The 23353-nt window shown below is 37.2% G+C and overlaps 1 long non-coding RNA gene across 2 annotated transcripts in view; it reads right to left on the minus strand.

The window, feature by feature from the left end:
- LOC148007688 (uncharacterized) overlaps positions 1 to 23353 on the minus strand; it is a 49955-nt gene that overhangs the window by 8693 nt on the left and 17909 nt on the right. The window contains exons 4-7 of one of the 2 annotated variants that reach the window (XR_015646704.1): positions 20102 to 20194; positions 19411 to 19489; positions 18754 to 18894; positions 18002 to 18080 (exon numbers count right to left, since the gene is read on the minus strand). This is a non-coding gene — a long non-coding RNA (uncharacterized LOC148007688). Of the gene's footprint in view, positions 1 to 18001; positions 18081 to 18753; positions 18895 to 19410; positions 19490 to 20101; positions 20195 to 23353 lie in introns of those variants that run through there. The other variant, XR_015646699.1, reaches the window with a different exon arrangement.

Raw genomic sequence — 23353 nt, forward strand, 5'->3', positions numbered from 1 at the left:
ATTTATATAGTCAATTAATATTAAACAGTAGTTTGTGTGCAACTGAAGAAAAAATTACTAAAACAGAAGTGATTTTAGAAAATTGATCAACACTATAGCATATTAGCTTAAAGACTTAGAAAAGATATAAATAACATCGCAAGATGATGTAATATCTGATACTTTCCAAGGCCTTTACATGAAGGTGCCCTCATCACGAGACTTCACTCTGTAGGTGAATGGATTGTGTGGCGCTGGCAACTTTTGTGACAGAACTCTCTATCCAGCTACTGTCTTCTAATTTTTAACATTCATTTCCTTCAGGCTGCCTAGGTTGTCCTCCCAACCCACAGCATTTTCCATGGTAGTTAAAATGACTGGCCCACCATCGCCGAGGCAGGGATCCAATGCTAAGGAAGACTAGCATGATTCCAAAAACCACCGGGACACCTTAAGTAGCAATACATGTCCAGAGAGAGCTTGCCAGCACGTGTTTGGAATATTCTGAACTACACAGAGCTATAAATCCTTAACTTCATCACATTCCCAGTTGTGCTCTTGTACTTACAAACTATTTGAAAATGTACTTTAAGATTCAAGTTAACAATGGTAGAAATAAATAGCTTTTTCTTTTAACCCGCCAGAATCCACAGACAGCTCCTACCAGTGACTGTCATGTTTGGTCACTCATCAATTAGTGATTTCTAGAGTTGTTATCATTTAAATCATTTTCTCAGGAATTTCTGGGCACATAAACCTAGGCAGGCTCTGTAACTGTGCTTTCTGGATGGCATAAGTGATGCAGAGTCTTCCTCCTTCCTCCCCTCTCTGTTTTGTTCACAAAGAATCATATTTTGCCATCAGAATGTCCAGTACATATTAACTTTTTCTTTCCTGGTGTGCTCTTAGGGAATGAGTATGTGAGAGCCTGCTGGCACAGACAGGGGGTGTGTAATAGAAAGAGAGTTTTGTTATCTTTTGTGAGTGAAAGCATTTTTAATGTGAATAAAAATGATGCATGATTCTAATAGTTTTATTAAATGCATAAAGACCCTAAAAGTAGAAAACATCTTGAAGAGATGAAAACAAGTTGTCATTTACAGTGTTTGAGGGACTGTCATAGAGGTAAACTTTCCCCTATGTTCATATTCATATTCCGAGGATGTATTTTACACCGTGCCTCCAGTTCATTGGAATGTGTGTATATTTACCTTTTCTCTTTACTTATTTTTTTTTATTTTGTAGCCTGTAATTTTTTCTGTGCTTGTTAGGTAAGTATTCTGGCACTCAACATGCCTATACCTTTTTCTATTTTATTTTAAAACAGGATCTCAGTCAATTCCCCTGAGTGGCCTGGAACTCACTCTGAAACCTGGATAGCCATCAATTGTGTCATCCTCCAGCTTCAACTTTCAGAAGTTTGTGCATCCAGGTCCAGCTTGATTTTTCTCTTTAAAGAGGCATGTAAGGCAATATGAGCTCAGACAACTTGGGACCCTCATTGTACATAGCTGTTTTTCTTACATATGACTTTACTCTGTACAAAACATGGACTAAAGTTGCCATTATAAGGAAATTCACAGTTTATCACAAAGGACAGTATTCTCAAAAGAGACAGAAGCTGAGAGCGATCTTGGACTTCTACACTTCAAGCTTCAGAAAAAAATAAATGTCAGTTACTCCAGCTACCTGGCTTATGGCATACTGTTGTGGTCCTAGCAAACTAATACACAGAGGCCAACTAAACATCTCTTGCAATTGGGTGGAGATATGAGTGTAAGCCTCATTCTGAGGCAGCATGGGTTCACCATGAGATTGGGAATGGGCCCATTTATGATAATCCTGCTGTGTTCAAGCCCAATCTCAGACAAATTTAAGAGATTCCACCTGGCATAAAAATCCCACTGGGACTACACAATAGAAGTATTTGGGCTTGGGTTATAAATCTCTGGAAACTCCCTTGAGTTAGTCAAAAACATAGATCTGTATTTAGACTGCTACATCCTTTCTCAGATTCTCTGAAAAGATCCTGTTCAGTACCAACCACACTAAGGCATTACACATGCTTTATTGTTATTGTGATAGAATAACTGATAGAGAAAATAGGTGAGTAAGACAGGGTGGTAGTAGGTGCTGTATGAAGTGTTCATGAGAAGCTGTTTGCATAATGGTAACAGTCATGGAATCGAACGAGAAGCAGAGCTGGGCTATACCTTTCTCTCTTTATAGAACTGTTTTCTATTTCAAATGGAAAAATAATAAACTCAGATAGACAAAACAGTCCTGAACAATAAGATAACTTCAGACAGAATCATAATTACTGGACTCAAGCCATACTGGAAAGCAATAGAGATAAAAACTATATGGTATTTGTACAGAAAAAGTCAGGTTGATCAGTTTATTGGAATCAAAACCCCCAAAATAGTCTTCCATACATATGGATATTTTTCGACAAAGAAACCAAAACCATATTTAAAAAAAAACCTTCAACAAATGGTGCTAGTCTATCTTATGACTACAGGTTGAAGAATGGAAATATTTCCAAATTTATCACCCTGCATAAAACTTAAGTCCAACTGGAGACAGTAAAAGATGGATTAAAATATTCTTGAATGCAGAGATGCAGGTGACAGTTTCCTAAAGAGAACACCAATGGCTTTGGTTGTAAGAACAATTGATAACTGGAACCTCATGAAACTGCACAGCTTTTTTAAGGTCTAGAACACTGCTAATAAGACTAAACAAAAGACTACAGATTGGTAAAGGATCTTCGCCAACCCTCCATCTGACAAAGTGCCAATATCCCAAACTTATATATAACTTAAGAATTTAAACACAAACATCCCAGTTCATCCAATTAAAATATAGGGAACAGAGTTAAGCAGAGAATTCTTAACAGAAGAATCTCAATTTGCCTACTATTTACTGTTGAGGGTGTTTGTTACTTAGGTATCCTGAATACCATGGGTGAGTTCTTAGAAGCCGTTAAAAGTCTGAGATATAAAAATAGAAATATATAGATTTTTTTCTGTATATTTTGAACCCTAAGAAGAGATGTGTTAAAGTAGTGAATATATCCAGTCAGTAAGAAAGACAGAAACTATTTCATCACAAGGACATATTATTGTGGGAATAAATAAAATAATATGTAAAATAAAATGAAAGGCACACACATTTGTATGTGTTTGTGTATTTGTGTGTGTGTATGTGTGTGTGAGAAAGAGAAAGAGAGAGAGAGAGAGAGAGAGAGAGAGAGAGAGAGAAACACAAGGACAAATGTACACATGTACACACATACATGGACACAAAAATTTCAAGTTCATGTGTGGAAGTCTAAGCTCTACTTAAAGTAGGCATTTCTCCCTTTCCACTACATGGATCCTAAAGATTAAGTTCAAATTTTCTGAATTGGTAGGCTGGCCCTTATCCAGCTGACTCAACTTTTTTGAGGCTTAAAAATGTTATTCTTTTAATGCATAAATAAATTTTAAATTGTTTTTAATTCAGGAAATACATACATTTTCCATTCTTTCCCTCAAAACATCCCTGTATCACTCTCCAGTCTATTAATTAAATTAATGACCTTTTCCCCATATCCAAATTATTATATGCATGTATGTATATATATATATATATATATATATATATATATATATATATATATATATATACTCAAGCATATGTCTGTGTTTAACCTGTTCTGTCTGTATAGTTTTGCATGTATATGTTTTCAGGGGTGATCATTTGTCATTGAACCCACCAACTGATGTGTTTATCTCTGATAAAAACCACCTCTCACACTATGAATTTATTGCACTTGCCTAATATACTTTGAAGGTTGAGGCTTCATGAAGTTCTCTGCATGGGTTTGGTTGTTGAAGTGGCATCATCCTTGTTAAGCATGTCTGTTTGTCATACAATATATTTTGACATTATTCTTCTTCCAAATTTTGAAGTTCTCTCCCCTGCCTATCCATGTAGTATATAATCCACTTCCCCAATCCCATGATTCTAAAGGAAAAACATATCTCGCTATTAGAAATAATATACGTAAATCTGAAATACATAAAATAATACTCATTTAAAATATAGTAAGGAAAATTCAGTCATTAATTTGTACCCATAGCTTTTCTTGTGGAAAAACTTGATGCTTATTATTAAAACTTATTTTCACAGAAAAGGTGAGGAGTAATTGTTCTGTGGCTACTATATGATAAAGGGAGCATGTAACCAGTACACCCAGAACTGAGCTTTGTATGTGTAGGTTGATAAAATTATACAGATGAAGGCAGACAGAAGATAAGAGCAAGGCCTGCCATTGGACAAGAAAGAAGGGAGGCTAAAACAGAGGTTTTTGAAGGAGAGGGAGAAACAGAATGGAGGGAGAAACAACATGAAGGCAGACATAAATGATCCTCAATATGCCTCTCTAAATAGATACAGGTTGTAATGAATATTTTTTCATCTTTATCAACTTGAGTATTTCTTATTTACATTTCAGTTGTTATTCCCCTTCCCGGTTTCCGGGCCAACATCCACCTAATCCCTCCCCACCTCCCCTTCTCTCCATCCTCTCCCCATTACCGCCCTCCCCACAACAATCACATTCACTGGGGATTCAGTCTTGGCAGGGCCATGGGCTTCCCCTTCCACTAGTGCTCTTACTAGATTATTCATTGCTACGTATGCAGTTGGAGTCCAGGGTCAGTCCATGTATAGTCTTTAGGTAGTGGATTAGTCCCTGGAAGCTCTGGTTGGTGGGCATTGTTGTTCATATGGGGTCTCAAGCCCCTTCAAGTTCTTTTAGTTCTTTCTAAGATTCCTTCAACGGGGGTCCCGTTCTCAGTTCGGTGGTTTGCTGCTGGCATTCGCCTATGTATTTGCTGTATTCTGGCTGTGTCTCTCAGGAGAGATCTACATCCAGTTCCTGTTGGCCTGCACTTCTTTCCTTCATCCATCTTATCAAGTTTGGTGGCTATATATGTATGGGCCACATGTGGGGCAGGCTCTGAATGGTTGTTCCTTCTGCCTCTTTTCTAATCTTTGCCTCCCTATACCCTCCCAAGCATATTCTTGTTGCCCTTTTGTAATGAATATTTTTAAGAAATGCATTTGTATAGCTCAATTTATGTTATCTAGGTGGGCGGTTTATATCTTTACCAATTGGCTGTAAGTTATTTTGTGGATGTATTGTGGCTTGAGAATTGAACATACAATTCTGATTGTTGAGTTACAGTTTATTGAATCATGATTTTACCCAATCACTGGGACCAGAGAGTTTGAGGCTAGTAGTGAGCCACTAGGAGAGTTATTACCCAGAGATAAATTATAGTTAGTTCCGTATGGCTGCATGGGTGTCAGAACTAACTCTAGGGAACAATGCGGCAAGGTACCACACTGGAATGGCTTGTGGATTGCCTGGGTCTGAGAGTACTTTGGGGGCAACATGGAGCTGTTGAGATAAAACTACCCTACGGTGCCTGTGATCCTATGGGTGCCAGCACCAATGCAAGTTAAAAGGTTCTGATTTTTATAATATTTACTACAACTGGAATGTATGTGGGACAAATTCTAAGAGGTATTTCTCTCCAAGTGCCATGGGATGATCTGTCTCTTTGCTACATTGGCAATCACATGTTTCTTATGATGTGTCTGGTGCCAAAAATTACATTTAAACCATCTGCAAATACAATCACCTTCGGGATGATTCCAGTTTGGACATTTCCCTACACATTATATAGAAATGTACTCCTCTGTAATGAATAGGGTCTATCTTGTAAAGGTGGTGAAATACCTAAACCTACATTTAATATCACATCCACAAAAGTTATGCATATTGAGCTATTAAAAAAAGACTTAATACAATTCATAAGCAAATGGATGGAATTACAGAATATCACCCTTAATGTGGTAACCACATCACAAAAATCACATACATGGAATGCACTCACTGATAAGAGGATATTAGACCAAAAGCTTGGATTACACAAGATTCAATCCACAGACCAAATGAAGCTCAGGAAGAATGGGGAACAAAGTGGAGATGCTTCAGTCTACTTAGAAGGGGGAACAAAAATATCCATAGGAGTAGATACAGAGAGAAAGTTAGGAGCAGAGACTGAAGGAATGGCCATTCAGTGCCTGCCCCATCTGGGGATCCAGCCCATATCCTTACATCCACCAAATCCAGACAATATTGCTGATGCCCAGAAGTGCATGCTGATAGGAGCCTGATTCAATTCTCTCCTGAGAGGCTCTCCAAGAGCATGAAAAATACAGAGGTGAATGCTCTAAGCCAACCACTGAACTGAGAACTGGGTCCCCATTGGAGGATTTAGAGAAAGGACAGAATTAACTAAAGGGACCTACAACCCCATAAGAATAACAATAACAACCAAGCAGTGCTCCCAGGCAATAAACCATTAGCATGAACAAGGCCACTGCTCCAGCTGCATATATCACAGAGGATGTCATGTTGGGAACCAATGGGAGAAGAAACCCTTGGTTCTGCCAAAGTTTTACTCCACATTGTAAGGGAATGCCCTTGCATGGTGGTTGGAATGCTGTGTGGATTGTTGGGTGAACACCCTCATAGACAAAGGGCGTTAGGTTTTGTGATGCCTGTTCGTAGATGTGAAACTGGGAAAGTGGCTAATTTTGTAGTGTAAATAAAACATATCCAGTAAAAAGTAAATAAAATGTTCCAACATACAACAAAGATACATGCTCCACTATGTTCATAGCAGCCTTATTTATAATTGTCAGAACTGAAAAGAACCCAGATGCCTTTCAACAAGGATTAGATTTAAAAAAAATGGTAAATCTACACAATGGAGTACTACTCAGCTATCAAAAACCATGAGTACATGAAATTCATAGGCAAATGGGATGAACTAGAAAATATCACCCTGAGTGAGGTAACCCAATCAAAGAAAACACACTAGGAATGCACTCACTGATAAGTGGATATTAGCCCAAAAGCTCAAATTACTCAAGATGCAATCCACAGACAACAGGAAGCTCAAGAAGGAGGATGACCAAAATGTGGATGTTCCCACTCCTTAAAAGTTGAAAAGAGGGTTGGGGATTTGGCTCAGTGGTAGGGCGCTTACCTAGTAAGCTCAAGGCCCTGGGTTCGGTCCCCAGCTCCGAAAAAAAGAAAAGAACAAAAAAAGTTGAAAAGAAAAATCCATGGGAGGGTATAAGGACGCAAAGTTTAGAGCAGCAAATGAAGGAACAACCATTCAGAGCCTGCCCTACATGTGGCCCATATATATACAGCCACCAAAACTAGATAAGATTAATGAAGATAAAAAGTACATGCTGAAAGTGACCGGATATAGATCTCTCCTGAGAGACACATCTAGAGCATGTCCAATACAGAGGTCAATGCTAGCACCAAACCACTGAACTGAAAACAGGACCCCCTTGGGGGGAATTAGAGGAAGGACTGAAAGAACTGAAGGGGCTTGCAAACCCATAAGAACAACAATGCCAAACAACCAGAGCTTCCAAGGACTAACCCAATACCAAAAGACTATACATGGACTGACCCAGGGCTCCAACAGCATATGTAGCATAGAATAGCCTTGTTCGGGCACCAGTAGAATGGGAAGCCCTTGATCCTTCCAAAGTAGAACCCCAAGTGCAGTGGAATGTTGTTGTGGTGACTGGTAAAGGGAGTGGATGGGAGGGGACACCCATAGGGGAAGAAGACAGTGATAAGGGCTTATAGACAGGAAATCTGGAAAGGGAATAACATTTGAAATGTAAATAAAGAAATTCATCTAGCAAAAAAAAATTAAAAATGTAAACAAAAAAAGAATCCTATAGAGGTTGTTGTGTAACACACACATATGAATAATTATTATAATAATGTTGTTTATATATTTGCTTTTCTCATATATGTGTGTGTGTGTGTGTGTGTGTGTGTGTGTGTGTGTGTTTCTCAAATACAGCTAAATAATATTTAGTGGAAAAAATTAAATCTGTAGTCAGATAGGTGGAAATCGAAAGAAAGTGTAACTTGTGTGATCTCATTCAAATCTGAAAAATCAAATACTCCCTGTTCTCTCCATATTAGATGCCTTTTGTTTTGTGCGGGTTTATAGAAGCCATGTGAAAAATATGATTCTGAAAACTAGTCATTGGCCTATGGAATGCGTTTGGAGAGTGGTAAGAGTGTGATATTTAGCAAATATAAGTAGAAAGGAGATTTTTGGAGGGAGAAATTCTATGTTGATTTTGGTATGACAAGGTTTGGAAAAATAGAGGTTGACAGCAAGGTCAAACTAAAGTAAAATGACATATAGAAGTTATTTGGGAGCTTATATACTAGCTTATACTATTTCACAGAAAAATAAGTAAGAATACTAGAGCATATGTGATATAAAATAATGTAGAAAGAACACTGGCAGCCAAATGTTTAATCAGGAATGGGGAGAGGTCTTGTAGTTGAGTAAAGTGGAGTGTGTAAGCAAAATTAAGGATGTATGAAAAATATTAATGAAACACACACACACACATACACACACACACACACACATATATATATATTTCGTATGAAGTACATGAGTCCGTTATCATAGTTATGCTTTACATATGACTTCAAATTTTATAATTATGTATAATATAATATGTATTCTAATACATAATAAACTACATAAATAATTATAAAATATAAAAAAAAGCTATACGGGGCATCAAGTGAAGGGTGAGCTGGCCATGTCACAGTGAACTTTCTGACCAAGAATTGTCCTGTCTAAAACAACTGCAGTGAACAAAATGGAGAAGAACCTTTGGGAAATGTGATGCAGTGCCCAGCCCAACTTGGGATCCATTACAAGGGGATGCTCCAAGGCCTGGCACTATTATGGATGCTATGGTGTACTTATAGACAGGAGCTTATCATAGCTGTCTTCTAAGAGGCTCAAAAAGCAGCTGACCAAGACAGAAGCAGATATTTATATCCAAACAATGGACTGAAATTGGACATCATGTGGTGGAATTAGGGAATGCTGGAGGATGTTAAGAAGGATGGATACCCCATAGGAAGACCAGGAGTCTCAAATAATCTGCACCCCTGAGATTTCTCAAACACTGAGACATGTAACAGGCAGCATAGAAGAGCTGGTCTAAGGCAACTGACTCATATACAGCAGAGGAATGCCTGTTCTGACCTCAGTGAGAGACGACACGCTTAACCCTCAAGAGTCTAGAGGGCCCAGGGAGTGAGGAGGCCTGGTGGGTTGTTGGGGAGTGGGTATATACTCTTAGATACAGGAGAGTGGAGCAATGAGATGAAGAACTGTGGGAGAGTGGGCCAGGAGTGGGTTAATTCATGAACTGTAAAAGAAGTAATTTAAAAAAGCTATAATTGCTTGGAATATGGAGATATTTATATAAATATATGTATACTTTTCACATGTAATACATAAAGTCCTATATACTGATATATTTCATATATATCAAATATATTTAAAGTATCTTTATATATACTATATATAATGTTGTTTATACATACTTATGTATGTTTATGTGTACATACACTTATATACATATTTTCATACTCTAATCAAGGATTGCTAGTCTATAGTGAGTAGCTATGTATGGAGTTTGTTATGCATTATAATGTATATTGTATTTCATTTCATAATTATAAAATTTACTGATTATAATTTTATAAATACTATACATACCATATTATTATTTTAATATATAGTACAAGCCTCTACTTATATGCAAATACATATATATCTATTCATTGTCTTTCAAACAGAAGAATCTAATTTAATGAAAATACTAATCCAAGAAGATATGAGTTGTTAAAGAATGTTAGTGCCAGACAAGGATTAATTCACTAGAAGTTATAAGTCAAAGAATCCCAGAAAACCTGTGTAATTAGTCATAATCAATATAAGAATCAACAATATACTTCACTAAAATTAAACTTATATATATATAAATTCATATGGAAACAAGAAAGACTCACTATAGAAAAAAAAAAGACAAAACAACAACCAAGTCGCAAGAGGTATCATCATACCAGATTTAAAATTATACTACATAGCTAGAGTAACAAAAGGTATATGATATGGTACTACTATGCTACAACTGCATTAATTAACACTTCTTGAGAAAAAAAATAACCTTCAGAAACACTCAGAGTACTTGTTGCATGAGTCATTTCATGATTCCACATTGGAAATACCTTAAAAATCTTAAAACCAAACAGCATTTTGAAATGAAAAAGAAAATACAAAAAAAAAAAAAAGCAAGCAAAGAACATGCCTCAATGGACCTCTCTGCTCCAGGGCCTGCACTAGTCTTCACTGGGTTCTCTGTACATATCTTACAGCATTCAGCTTAGTGTTTTTATGGCATTCCTGAGTGTGAAAACAAGTTGGTCTGTGATTCTTGTGCCCACTCCTCTGCAAAATTTCCTTCTGTTTGGTTGCCTTGTCCACCCACAGTATGAAGTTTTTAAAATTTTTAATACATTTCTTTTTAATATGGTTCTTCATTATCTTTTGGGTGTGCTTTCTAGTGTAAGACCGAAAGATGGCAGACCTGGAGGGGAGGGTAGATGGGGAGTGCGGGACAGAAGCAAAAGTAGAAACTGCAATAATGATATATTGTATTACAATTAATTTCCAGCTAATCACCATCGACTAGACCATGATGCTCTTCAATAGCAATAAAACCGGAAAGTGCACATACACATACATATTTTTAGCCATACTCTGACAGATAAATCTCCAAGTTCGTGCCTTTTGTTTTTGTTTGATTGTTTTGCAGGTCTTACTGGATTTGTGTTTTGTGTTTAGTTTCAAAATGGTGTTGTATTTATTTTTTTAAGTACTCTTTTGAAAATATTAATCATTTTAGTTATTTATATACCAAGTGATAAGTCCTTTTGTGGTTTTCCCTCTATGAACCCCCATCCTTACTCCCTCTCCTGCTTCTTCTTTTCCTCTATGAAGAATCCCTATACCCACTAATCTACACCTGCCTGACTCCTCTAGCATCACACTATGCGGTGGCATCAAGCCTCCATAGATCAAAGACCTCCCCTCCCATTGAAATCAGATATGGCCATCCTCTGCCACACATGTATTTGGAGGGCTAGTGGCCTCCATGTATATGCTGTTTGGTGGTTTCATTTCTGGAAGCTCTGGGTGGTCCAATTAGTAGATGTTCTTCCCATGGGCTTTCAATCACCTTCAATTCCTTCAGTTCTTCCTGTGGCTCTTGATTTGTGTCCCTTGGTTCAGTCTGAAGGTTGGCTCTGAGTATCTGCATCTATATTGGTCAGATGCTGATAGAATCTCTCAGGGAACAGCCTTAACAGGCTTCTGTCAGCTAGTACTTCTTGGCATCAACAATAGAGTTAGGGGTTGGTGGCTGCAGATGGGATAGCTCTCTATGTGGTGCAAGTCTGGATGCCCTTTCTGTCTCTATTCCATTTTTTGGTCCATGTCTTTCCTTTGAACAGGAACATTTCTAGGTTAAACATTTTGAGATGAATGGGTGGCCCCCTCCTTCTACTGGGGGCCATGTCCATCTACTGGAGATGGTCTCTACAGGTTGTATTTCCCTCTTGTGTAGTATTTTGGATAAAGCCATCACCATTGGAGCCTCTTGTATCTCTGGATTTCGGGACTTTCTAGTGGGTACCCTCAATTCCCTATCCCCAACTGTTACATATTTCTAATCAATTTTCTGACCATCTGTACTTCTCTTCTGTCCATTTCCATAACAAGTCCTACTCCTTATCTTTCTCTCCCAGGCCCTTCCTTCCTTCTATCCCTGTGATTATTTTGCTTCCCATTCTATGTAGAACTGAAAGATCTGGAACTTGTTCTTCCTTCTATTTAAGCTGAATATGGTTTGTGGGTTGCGAAATAACATCAAACCCATTTTCACAGGGAAAATTTCCTGGACAGAACACCAATGACTCATGCTCTAAGATAAAGAATTGATAAATGGTACCTCATAAAATTGAAAAGGTTCTGCAAGACAAAGGACGCTGTCAATAGGACAAAATTGTAACCCAGAGATTGGGAAAAGATCCTTAGCAACCCTACATCATATAGAGGGTTAATATTCAAAATATATGAAGAACTCAACAGGATGGACTCTTGAGAACCAAATAAACATATTAAAAATGATGTATGGGACACCTGCTACACTATGATGATAGCAGCCTTATTTATAACAGCCAGAACCTTGAAACAACCCAGATACCTTGCAACAGAGGAAAAGATTATCAATATGTCATGCATATACTATTCAGTTATTAAAAACAATGACTTAATGGGATTCATAACCAAATGGACAAAACTAGAAATATCATCCTGAGTGTGGTAATTTCATCACAAAACAGACACACATATTGTATGCACTCACGGAGAAGTGGATATTAGCCCAAAATCTAGAATTTCCCAAAATAAAATCCACAGACCGAAAAAACCTCAAGTAGAAAGATGACCAAAGTGCGGATGTGTCAAACCTTCTTAGAAAGGGGAATGGAAATATTCATTGGAGTAGACACAGGGAGAAATTTTGGAGTAGAGACTGAAGAAATGGTCATTCAGAAGGTGCCCCACCTGGAGATCCAGCCCATATACATACAGCCACCAAACCCAGTCAATATTGCTTATTCCAAGATGTGTATGCTAACAGTAGCTTGATATAGCTGTCCTCGAGAGACTCTGCAAGAGCATGACAAATTTAGAGGTGAAGGATCTCATACATCGATTATACTAAGAACTGGATACGCATTGGAGAAGTTAGAGAAAGGATTGAAAGAGCTGAAGGGATTTGCAACCCCATAAGAACAGCAATACCAACCAAACAGAGACCCTAGGGAGTAAACTACTATTCAAAGAATACGCATGGAAAGACCCACAGCTCCAGCCTCATATTTAGCAAAAAATACCCATGTTAAGCACCAATGGGTGGAGAAGCCCTTAGTCCTGCATACGCTGGATATCCCAGTGCAGGGGATGCCAGTTGGGGATGCAGAGAGGGGCAAGTATATGGGTGGGGATCACCCCCACAGAAAAAGTGGGAAGGCGAATGGCACAGGTGGGTTTTGGATGGGAAACCCATGAAAGAGGATATCATTTGAAACATAATTTAAAAACATCCAAGAAAAATGATTTAAAAAGTGAAAATGTGGCACATTTACACAATGGAGTACTACTTACTTATTAAAGCATTGACTTCATGAAATTTGCCGGCAAATAAATGGAACTAGAAAATATTCTGAGTGAGGTAACCCAGACAAAAAAAGAACACATATGGTACGTACTTACTTATAAGTGGACTTTAATACAAAAGTTCAGAAAGTCCTCAAGTGCTTTTAGGCCTTCCTATCCAGCAGGGCATGGCAGAACCTAACTTAAATTCCCTTAGAAATATTGTTTTTATCCAACATCTGTATACCAATATATCTGTTCTTTTTTTCTGTCTGTCCTTACTCCCACACAGGAATGATCAACAATCCTTTCAGCTCTTTGATCTGTTAATATTTATTCTGTAAAAGAACTGAACTGTGGCAAGACAGATTGAAGGCTCAAGGGGAGGGGCACTGCAGCCCACACAACACAGGGACAGGACAAAAGAAGACAGGTCCTGATGTGATCAGGTTTTCCACAGGCAAAGACTTGACATGTATAGCATAATGTTCTAATTCCAACAAATTTGCAATCCTTAATGTGAAAAAATCATGTCTACCTATGAAAGAAATTATGGGGCTGTCAGGGAGGTGACCTTGTTGCTGCATTGCATTGCTGACCATTTCTAGGGTGCATGGGACAGGCATCTTTGGCTGCCTCTTCTCCCAGCAGGATCTGCTGACCTGACTTAATTAATCACACTTACAAACCACAGTCTGTGCTAGTGAGCTAGCATAACCCTACAATCACGCATGTGTGCATGGTTTCCAGGCATCAGAGTCTGAAAATCTTTTCTAATGCTAATGACACAAGGCAAGTGGCCATGAGCTTTAAGCTGTTATATTGCCAATATGAAAAAGGAGGGTCTTCATAAACCCCTGCATAAATTTTTCAGGGATTAATTCAAGTTGCTTTCTGGGCAATGGTGACTACAGAATAATGTTTTGTATTTGCTTTCAGATCCCTATACAAAGGAAAGAAAGAGAGTTTAGGAAAAAATGTGACAAAAATTAGACCTTGTCCAAAAACACAAGATACTTGTAATATCAGGAGAAATCACGTAAACTTAAAAGATGCTGCCTTTAATATGTTCTGCATTAATCAGTTTTACTTGATCAGGTATATTTTTAAAATTTCCTAAGTGTCCATGTAAATGAACTTCTTACCATGAACATAATATTCATTGTTTAATGAAAGCAGTGATTTATCATGAAATTTATCTTCGGGGTTTAAAAAAATGTTGCTATGAGATATTTATTTATTTGTTTGTTTGCTCGGTTCTTTTTATCAGGTTCTTACTGGTTAGAATTTGCTGGGCGGTTTGAATTCAGAGATTGACTAGATTCTGCCTTATAAGTGCTAGAAAAAATTTCATGTGCCACAATTTTTAGCTAGATTTTATTATATTTGGTCATGTGTGTATATTTTTTTCTGTCTACATCTTTTTCTCTATCACTCAGTCTCTATTTCTGTCTCACTCTCAGTTTGTCTTCTCTCTTTCCCTCTCTCTCTCTCTCTCTCTCTCTCTCTCTCTCTCTCTCTCTCTCTCTCTTTCTCTCTCTCTGTGTGTGTGTGTGTGTGTGTGTGTGTGTGTGTTTGTGTACATATGTGTACGTAGGTACCAAAGGCTGTATATGTCTCCAGATCAGCAATTCCATGAAGATTTGAGATTACTGATATGAATCTTGGAAATACTATTGCAGAGAGTTTCTTGCTTTTGCAAGAAGAAACATCACTCAGGATCTTCTATGCTACTTTAATAATTGGCAATTTAGATGGGTGCTGAATATGTAAATGAAAGAACAAACAAAAATGTAAAGTGGCTGCTGATTTAAATGTTCATAAATTCAATTATTTTCCAATAAGCATAAATATATTGATTTAGTAATATCCTTTACATGGATACACTGGAAAAGGCAATGAATACAGAATTACTAAATGTGCTTTGAATTTGGACAATATACACTGTGCACTATAAAATCATGGAAGCAAACATTTTGCAAACATATCAGGGTGACTTTTAAAGCATATGGAAATATGCAGCTTTCTATCCCATGGCAGAACTTTCAGAAGATATCATTGCATCTAAATTAGCTTCAATATAGCACTGAGCAGATAAATATTGTAATATATCAATTCAGGCCATCCTGAGAGAAGGGGGTGACCACCATTATACAGGCAGTGCTACTACACATCAGTCTCTCAGAATCTTCTGTCAATGCTGGAGAAGTTTAAAAATTGCTGAAAAAATACTTGTGACGTCAAGAATTTTACAGATACCTCTCAAATATTGATTCATATTAAGAAAAAAAGCAAGTGAAAATACAATTCTACAGAATTGTATTTGGCAAAATAGTCACAAGATTCCTGGCAGGAAGTACTCAATAAGACATATTGAAATATTATCATTTTTACATTATTTTACTTTATCATAAATTTCAAAGATGGAATATATTTTATATCATCAACCTCAATAAAACAGGCACTTTTGTATGATTTATTACATTTAAAACTTGCATCTTTTCCATTTGGACTATTTTGCTGCCTTACCCCAGATTATTTACATCACAGATTTTGCACGTTGGGGTCTGTCTTGATTAGGGTTACTATTTTTTTTGCATTTTTCTTTGATATTTTATGTATTTACATTTCAAATGTTATCCACTTTCTTGTTTCCCCTCTTTCCCATCCCTCCTCCCCCTGCTTCTATAAGGATGCCTCAATTCCCACCATCCCATTCCTGCCTCAACAACCTGTCATTCCCTTACACTGTAGAAAAGAGCCTTCACAGGACCAAGGGCTTCCCCTCCTATTGTTGTGAGACAATCCCATCCTCTGCTACATATGCAGCTGGAGCAATGAGTTCCCTCATGTATACTCTTTGGTTGTGGTTTACTATCTGGGAGCACTGGGTGGTCCTGTGGGTTGATATTGTTGTTCTTTCTACGGGGTTGCACACTCCTTCAGCTTCTTCAGTCCTTTTCTAATTTCTCCATTTAGGCCCAGGTACTCAGTCTGATGGTTAGCTGCAAACATCTTAATCTGTATCAGTAAGGCTCTGGCAGAGCCTCTGAGGAGGCATCCATATCAGGCTCCTCTCAGTAAGCATTTCTTGGTATCAACAATTGAGACTGGCTTTGGTGGCTCCATATGCGACAGACCCCCAGGTGTGGCAGTCTTTGGATGGCCTTTCCTTCAGTCTCTGTTTCAATATTTGCTCCAGTATTTCCTCCTTTGCAGTTTTTGTTCTCCCTCCTAAGAAGTACTAAAGCACCCACATTTTGGTCTTCCTTCTTCTTGAGGTTAATAAGGTCTATGAGTTGTACTTTGGATATTTGGATCTTTTGGGCTAATATCCACTTATCTTGTGTGTCATTTTGTGACAGGGTTACCTCAGTCCGAATGATATTTTCTAGTTCCATCCATTTGCCTAAGAATTTCATGAAGTCATTGTATGCTTTATTATTTTTAAAGACAATGTTTTCATCAATAGCTGTTTCTAGGCAGGATGACACTGTGTAGAACAGACTGGATTTAAGCATAAAGTGATTTTTTTTCTTAATCTATCACTTAGCAGGCTAAGGTTAACTATTTTTATATCATGGCTATCCTGTCTTCCAAATTTATAAAATAGACACAGAAGTCAAGTTTATATAGGTTTAGCTAAACAAACAAACAAACAAAAACAACAACAACGAATCCCAAATGTGCAGATACCTATATAATGTGTGTCAAAGTGAGATTAAGACACTGAACGTACCTAAAGAAGTTACTGTGTTTTAAAATAAGTTACATTTTATCATGTAAGTAATTACTAATTGTGGATATATTTTTAAAATTATCAGTCTTTGGACTTTGGTTTGAATCATTCTTGCCTGGAATCCAGAAAGATAATTTGTTAGGGAAGAGGCCAGTACTAAGAATACACAGACTGATCCAATCAAGAAGGATAGGTCCTCCTACTTCAATTAAATTAATTATGATTGATTAATTAACTTCAATTAATTTAATTATGCCAGCTCAAAAAAGACAGGGGCTTGCCTCTCAGGTGATTCTAGATCACATCAAGTTGAAAGAAACAATAACCATCTCATTAGTATCTAAGAATAAAAAGTTCTATGATATGTGTGCAATATTCTATATTTTGATATTCTAAGTTTTAAATCATGCTGTTGTAATCTGTGATTTGCTTTTAATTTTAGCATTGACAGTGTTATCTGAGAAAGGTGTATAAATTTCTGTGTACTGCTTACCATTTATGTTTCATGAAGAGCACTGATACAGCTCCAATTCAATGGATCCTTAACATGGACAGTTAGAAGAGTTGAATCTGTGTGGAATTAATATATCTTAAAGTGAACGCGAAGGATATTGGTTACAGTATCTGGGGATATAAAGAATTGTGTATTTACTGTTTCTGTCATTTTTCTTGACAGAAGTTGAATTTGTAAATGGACAGTTTTTCTAAAATCCCTCCTGTCTGTAGCATAGAATTCTAGTTTACATGTGATAATCAGTTTACTCATATGCTTTAGCTTTTCATTGTCTCTGTTTGTCTTTATTTCTGATCTCAATCTTGAGTGGCAAGCACAGGGTTGCTGAAGTAGAGCTTGTATCTTAAAGCACAGAGAGGAAGCAGAGAGCTGTTTGAAATAAAATGAGATTTTTGAAAGAGGGAAAGCTATCCCTAAGATATCTTTTGTCTAGCAATGCAGCATCTCCTAATCTTCCCCAAATGGCCATGAATTAGGAGTAAAGTATCTGAAAATTGGAGACATCTCATTCAAGCCAATCACAACAAAATAATACTAAAAATGTATACTGTACAAAATTTAAATCACCTTATTTATCATCGGTTAAATATTATTTAGAAGTTCAAAATGTCTTCTGAGACTCAGGTCAGTACTTTTAATGTGACTCCTGTAAGTGCAAAAGCAAGTTACATATTTCCATTGTAAAATGGCAAAGAGCATATATCTTTCCTCTGAATCAGACAAAGTTTGTCCAGAGAAATGCGGAGGACGACCTTGAGCTTGGTATCTTTCTGCCTCTATCTCTGGTGTGCTGTTGTTCCTTGTGGGTACAATTTAACCTGCAATTGTGATGAATATCAAACACAAATCTGTTTATGTTATGGAAGTCCTTTATCAAAGGTTGACAATCAAACATATCTGTCCTAAGACTTGCAAAGCCCCACAGTTTGCTATTTGAAACAATTTAAAAATTCATTATCTTCAAAAACCAATGTCTTTTAAAATCCAAATTCTCTATTAAACTCAAAAAAATTCATTTTGAAAAAAATGGCTCTAATAAAGTAATAAAAATCCTTTCTTACATCAAGAAAGAAAAATCAAGCAACAATGTGAACAAAGTAAATGAAACCTTATCAGTGTTAATAACTTAATACATTACTATGTGTGATCCACTTTTTATTTTCTTGTATCATTTAAAGGGTCTGGGTAACATCTCTAGCTCTGCTGTCTGCAGCACATGTACAGCCAACTGCTATTCTAGGCTCTGGGTGTCTTTACTCATGGATGCTACTGATCTTGCTGGTCCCTCTATGATATTGAACCCCAAAACACCCGAATACCTTGTTGCAACTGGGGTGCACTCTCATCAGTAGCCTCTTCTTGCATGTCTTCCAGAAATCCATCCCTGCCACACAGTGATAAGACTCAGCTGTTGTCCATGCTTTCTCGATGCCTTCGTAACTTGTTGCTCTTGGGTGAATCTAGTTTGGGAGACAACAGACTCATGACCACATCAGTTTTGGAACACACTTTCTTCGAGCTGTCCCCGAGGCATCAGTTATCAGGGATTTAACATCTGTGATGCTGTTCCCTTATTTATCACAACTGAATGATTGTTTAGACCAAGATTGTGAGCATCTACTACCCAGAAAAGCAAGGGTTTCCTTCACGTTAGTGGCCCTGGTATTGAAATTTCTGAATTGAAATTACCTCTAGTTTGTTCAGGAAATCAGGGTTAGCTCCTGAGTAAAGGAAATTCTGGAGGATATTCGTTAAGGGACTGAATGATAAATAAAATGTGCTACTCTTGACCTCTGTTTTTATATTTAATGTGATGAAAAAGAAATGAGGGAGGAGATAGATAGATAGATAGATAGATAGATAGATAGATAGATAGAGAAACTAAAAAAAATAAATCTGAAGTATCAGTAGATGATGAAGATGTTTTCAACTTGACAAAATAGAGGAAATAGATCAGCTGAGAAAACATTACTCACAAGGCATCCAAAATAAAACACTGGGAATCCACAGTGCAGGGTAGAATTTCTTCTTTATAGTTTCTCAATTTTCCAACTCCTACAAAGCAGCAGACTGCTCAGAGGAAGCAAGGCTTATTAATACAGAATTTGACAAATAGAAATACACCATGGTGAAAAAAGATCTCAAAGGTCCAGAGAAAAGACATTGCATAGGATAGTAAACTGTTGTTTTCAATCTTAGGGTGTGAATAGACTGAGAAAGTATTGAGGTAACAATAAAAGCAGCAAAAATATTATTTGATTAAGAATTCTGGAAGGAAAATTAGGTTTAAATTAAAGTCCCAGACAAGAAGTATTGCATACGTGGTTGTGGGTAAAGTGGAGTATATAAAAGACATTGAGCCAGGGACATTGATAAGCATTATTACTTTGGAATCAAACAGGTTTAATATTCAGGATATCTGGTCACTAGTGGGCACAGAGATGGAAGGGGGATAGATTGGGTTAGAGGACAGAGATGAAAAGAGTAATGCACATCTAATAACTGAGCAAAGCTACTTTTGACATAGTTCTTTTCCTGGGGAGAAAGGAATGTAAAAATGCTACAGAGAAGTTTAAGTAAAATCCTAAAACTTTTTCTTTAATGTCACCTAGGTGTTTGGTGCTTGTAATGAAGGGGAGGCTCCAATGAGATGAGGATTTCACTTACAGTGAGTTGCAGTGTTTCAGGGGCAGGTACAACATCCTCCAAATATTCTGTCCTCAGCGTGTAACAGGATGCAGAGAGGGACAAGTTGATTGTCTAAGAGAATAAGATCAACATTCCAACTAAGGCACATAAAGTCATTTTGTACCTTTCTAGCTTGGTCTGTTTGCAACATCCCAGAGCAATGTTTAAGTGTCAGCCCAATAGGCAATGTACAGAGAAGGGTGTTTTTCTTCAGCACCTGAAGACACATGCGCAGATGTCTTAAATCTATTCAGCGCTGATGCCAAAGCAGATGAGAAAGTAGAGTAAGTAAAAATACATCCATAATTTGATGACAATAGAAGTTTTGTTACCTATGGCTTCAATAAGCACCTGATGAAGAATGTGATCCACAACTCTCTGTGCCCAGATCCTGCATGGAAAGAACTGGTTTCTAAGGAATGCTGACACACCTGAGACACAGAAGAAACATCCACTTCTGCCCAGAGGAAGCTGTCTGGAGCCCTCAGGACACAGGAACCCAAAATCAGCTGGGACAGTATATTCTGGTTTCGATTTGCAAACAGAGCTGATCCAGTGCTACATTTCTCAGTAACCAAGTCCCTCTGGGAGGGTGCTGGTATCCCAAAAGTGCTGACAGATACATTACAGAAAGTTGAAGTCACTGTCATAGACAGAAAGACCAGCTAAGTGCTCAGATAACCAGATGGTGAGAGGCAGGTACCAGAACCTAAGCAACAGAATCCAAAAACACTTGGCATCACATGAACCAAGATCTCCCATCGCAGCAAGGCACGGATACACCAACACACTGGAAAAGCAAGATTCTGATTTAAAATCACATCTCATGATGATGTGATAGTAGTTTAGGAAGGGCATAAATATAAATCCCATAAATAAATACATAACAACACAGGTAAACAGGAAGAAGCCTTAAAGAGGAAACACAAAAACCCCAAAGGAATTACAGGAGAACACAAACAAACAAGTGAAGAAATTGAACAAAATCATCCAGGATGTAAAAATAGAAAGAGAAACAATAAAGAAATCTCAAAGAGATACAAGCCTGGTGAGAGAAAACTTAAGAAAGAAATCAGGAATCACAGATATAAGCATCACCATTACAATGCAAGAGATAGAAGAGAGATTCTCAGGGGCAGAATATATCATACAAAACATTGACACAACAGTCAAAGAAAATATAAAGCACAAAAAGCTCCTAATCCAAAGCATCCAGGAAATCGAGGACACATTGAGATCAAGTCTAAGCATAATAGGTATAGAAGAGAACAAAGATCCCCTACAACTTAATGAAAATAAAACCACAACACATTCACACTTATGGGACACAGTGAAAGCAGTGCTAAGAGGAAAAAATATATAACTCTGTGTACCTCCAAAAGAAACTGGAGAGAACATACACCAGCAGCTTGACAGACACCTGAAAGTCTAGAACAAAAGAAAGTAAATACATTCATGTAGAATAAAAGGCAGGATATATTCAAATTCATGGCAGAAATCAACAAGTATAAACAAAAAGAACCATGTGAAGTATCAACAAAATCTGGAGCTGAATCTTTGAGAAAATCTACAAGATATATAAAGCCTTAGCCAGAATATTCAGAGGACACAGAGACAGTATACAAAATAACAGAGCCAGAAATGAAAAGGGAAATATTACAACACAAACTTTAAGATAAAAAAATCATCAGGTCCTACTACAGAATCCTAAACTCAACATAACTGGAAAACATTAATGAAATGGGCAATTTTCTAGACAAATATCAGGTACAAAAATTAAATGGGGATCAGATAAACCATTTAAAAATCCCATAAACCCGAAGGAAATAGCAGTAGTCATTAAAATCTCCCAACCAAAAAAGAACGAAAAAACCAAGATGGGTTTAGTGAAGAATTCTATCAGACATTCATAGAAGAACTAAAACCAATTCTCAAACGATTCCACAAATAGAAATAGATGCAACACTACCCAATTCATCCTATGAGGCTGTAATAAGGCTTATACCTAAACCACAAAACAACCCAATAAAGAAAGAGATCAATTTCCCTCATGACTATTGATGACAAAATATTCAATAGGAGTCTTAGAAATGGACTCTGAGAACACAAATACAAATACAATAACAACAACAAAACAGAGAGTCGTTTGGGCTTTCCCACAGGTTGATCATTTTGATAAGGAATCATTTTAAGAGGAATTGTTGATTTGAGGAGGAAAAGTTTTGTCCTATAGGCCAAAGAATCCTAAGGTTTGATGGGCCTGTCTTCATGCTGACCCAGAGCACTACCTACATTCAGAGGCTAACAGGCTTTACCTGCGTGGAAAACTGCTTCTGATCATTAGAAAAGCCTCCAACCCCCACTAGACTCCTGTACAGAGTGGGTAGCACAGCCCTAATGGAAAAATAGCACTTTCCTTGGTCAATCCAGAAGTGGTAATGACCATCACTGAAGAAAGTATCCATAATTACTGTTGCCAGAAGTACTAATCCCTCCATGGTGGCTGAGGAAAGTAAATGTGGCAACACTCACAGTGAAAAAAAATTAATGACCAAATAGCTTCAACACTTGATGATTAAAGCCCTCTTTGATGTATAAATTGCAGTGTAACTGAAATAAAAATTATGTGGAAGAAAATACACCTATATAGAATGAGGTATAAATCAATACAGTATTATACAGAATGGTCTAATAAATCAATTTCCTTTTAAATTTTCATGTTGTATATGCTGATGTCAAATATTTCTCTCCATCCACTTAAAATCAGATCTCCTCACTGGATTCTCACTGATCTTTAAACATTGTGTTAATTTGTGTACAATGTGATGTGCCAGTGAACAGGGTTCTGCATTATTTTTCCTATGACTCTGAAGGAGAATATTTCTTAGATGGCCCCTGTAAAAATCAGGGGTAGGATTTGGCTTTGAGAAAACTGTTTAAATCGTTTGAAAACATCAGTCATGTCATAAGTTCTATCCCCATGCATTCTACCATGAACTTTTTGTAGGAGTTTCCATCAATCTTCATGTTTTGTCAAAAGTTACATTGCAATATCGGCATAGAGGTAATCACTACTTCAAGGAACCCTTTGCTTGTGCTTTAAAGAGAAAAAAAATGAAATATGTGTCTGACATCTAGAGGGACTATAAAAAGTGACTGCCCTGAGAATACATTTTCTTACTGGCAATTTAATTTGCTGTAGAATCTTTGATTTCTCTATTATTATTTTTT

This window comes from Rattus norvegicus, chromosome 1 (genome assembly GCF_021556685.1).
Source record: "Rattus norvegicus strain SHRSP/BbbUtx chromosome 1, alternate assembly SHRSP_T2T, whole genome shotgun sequence".
Lineage (NCBI taxonomy): Eukaryota > Metazoa > Chordata > Mammalia > Rodentia > Muridae > Rattus > Rattus norvegicus.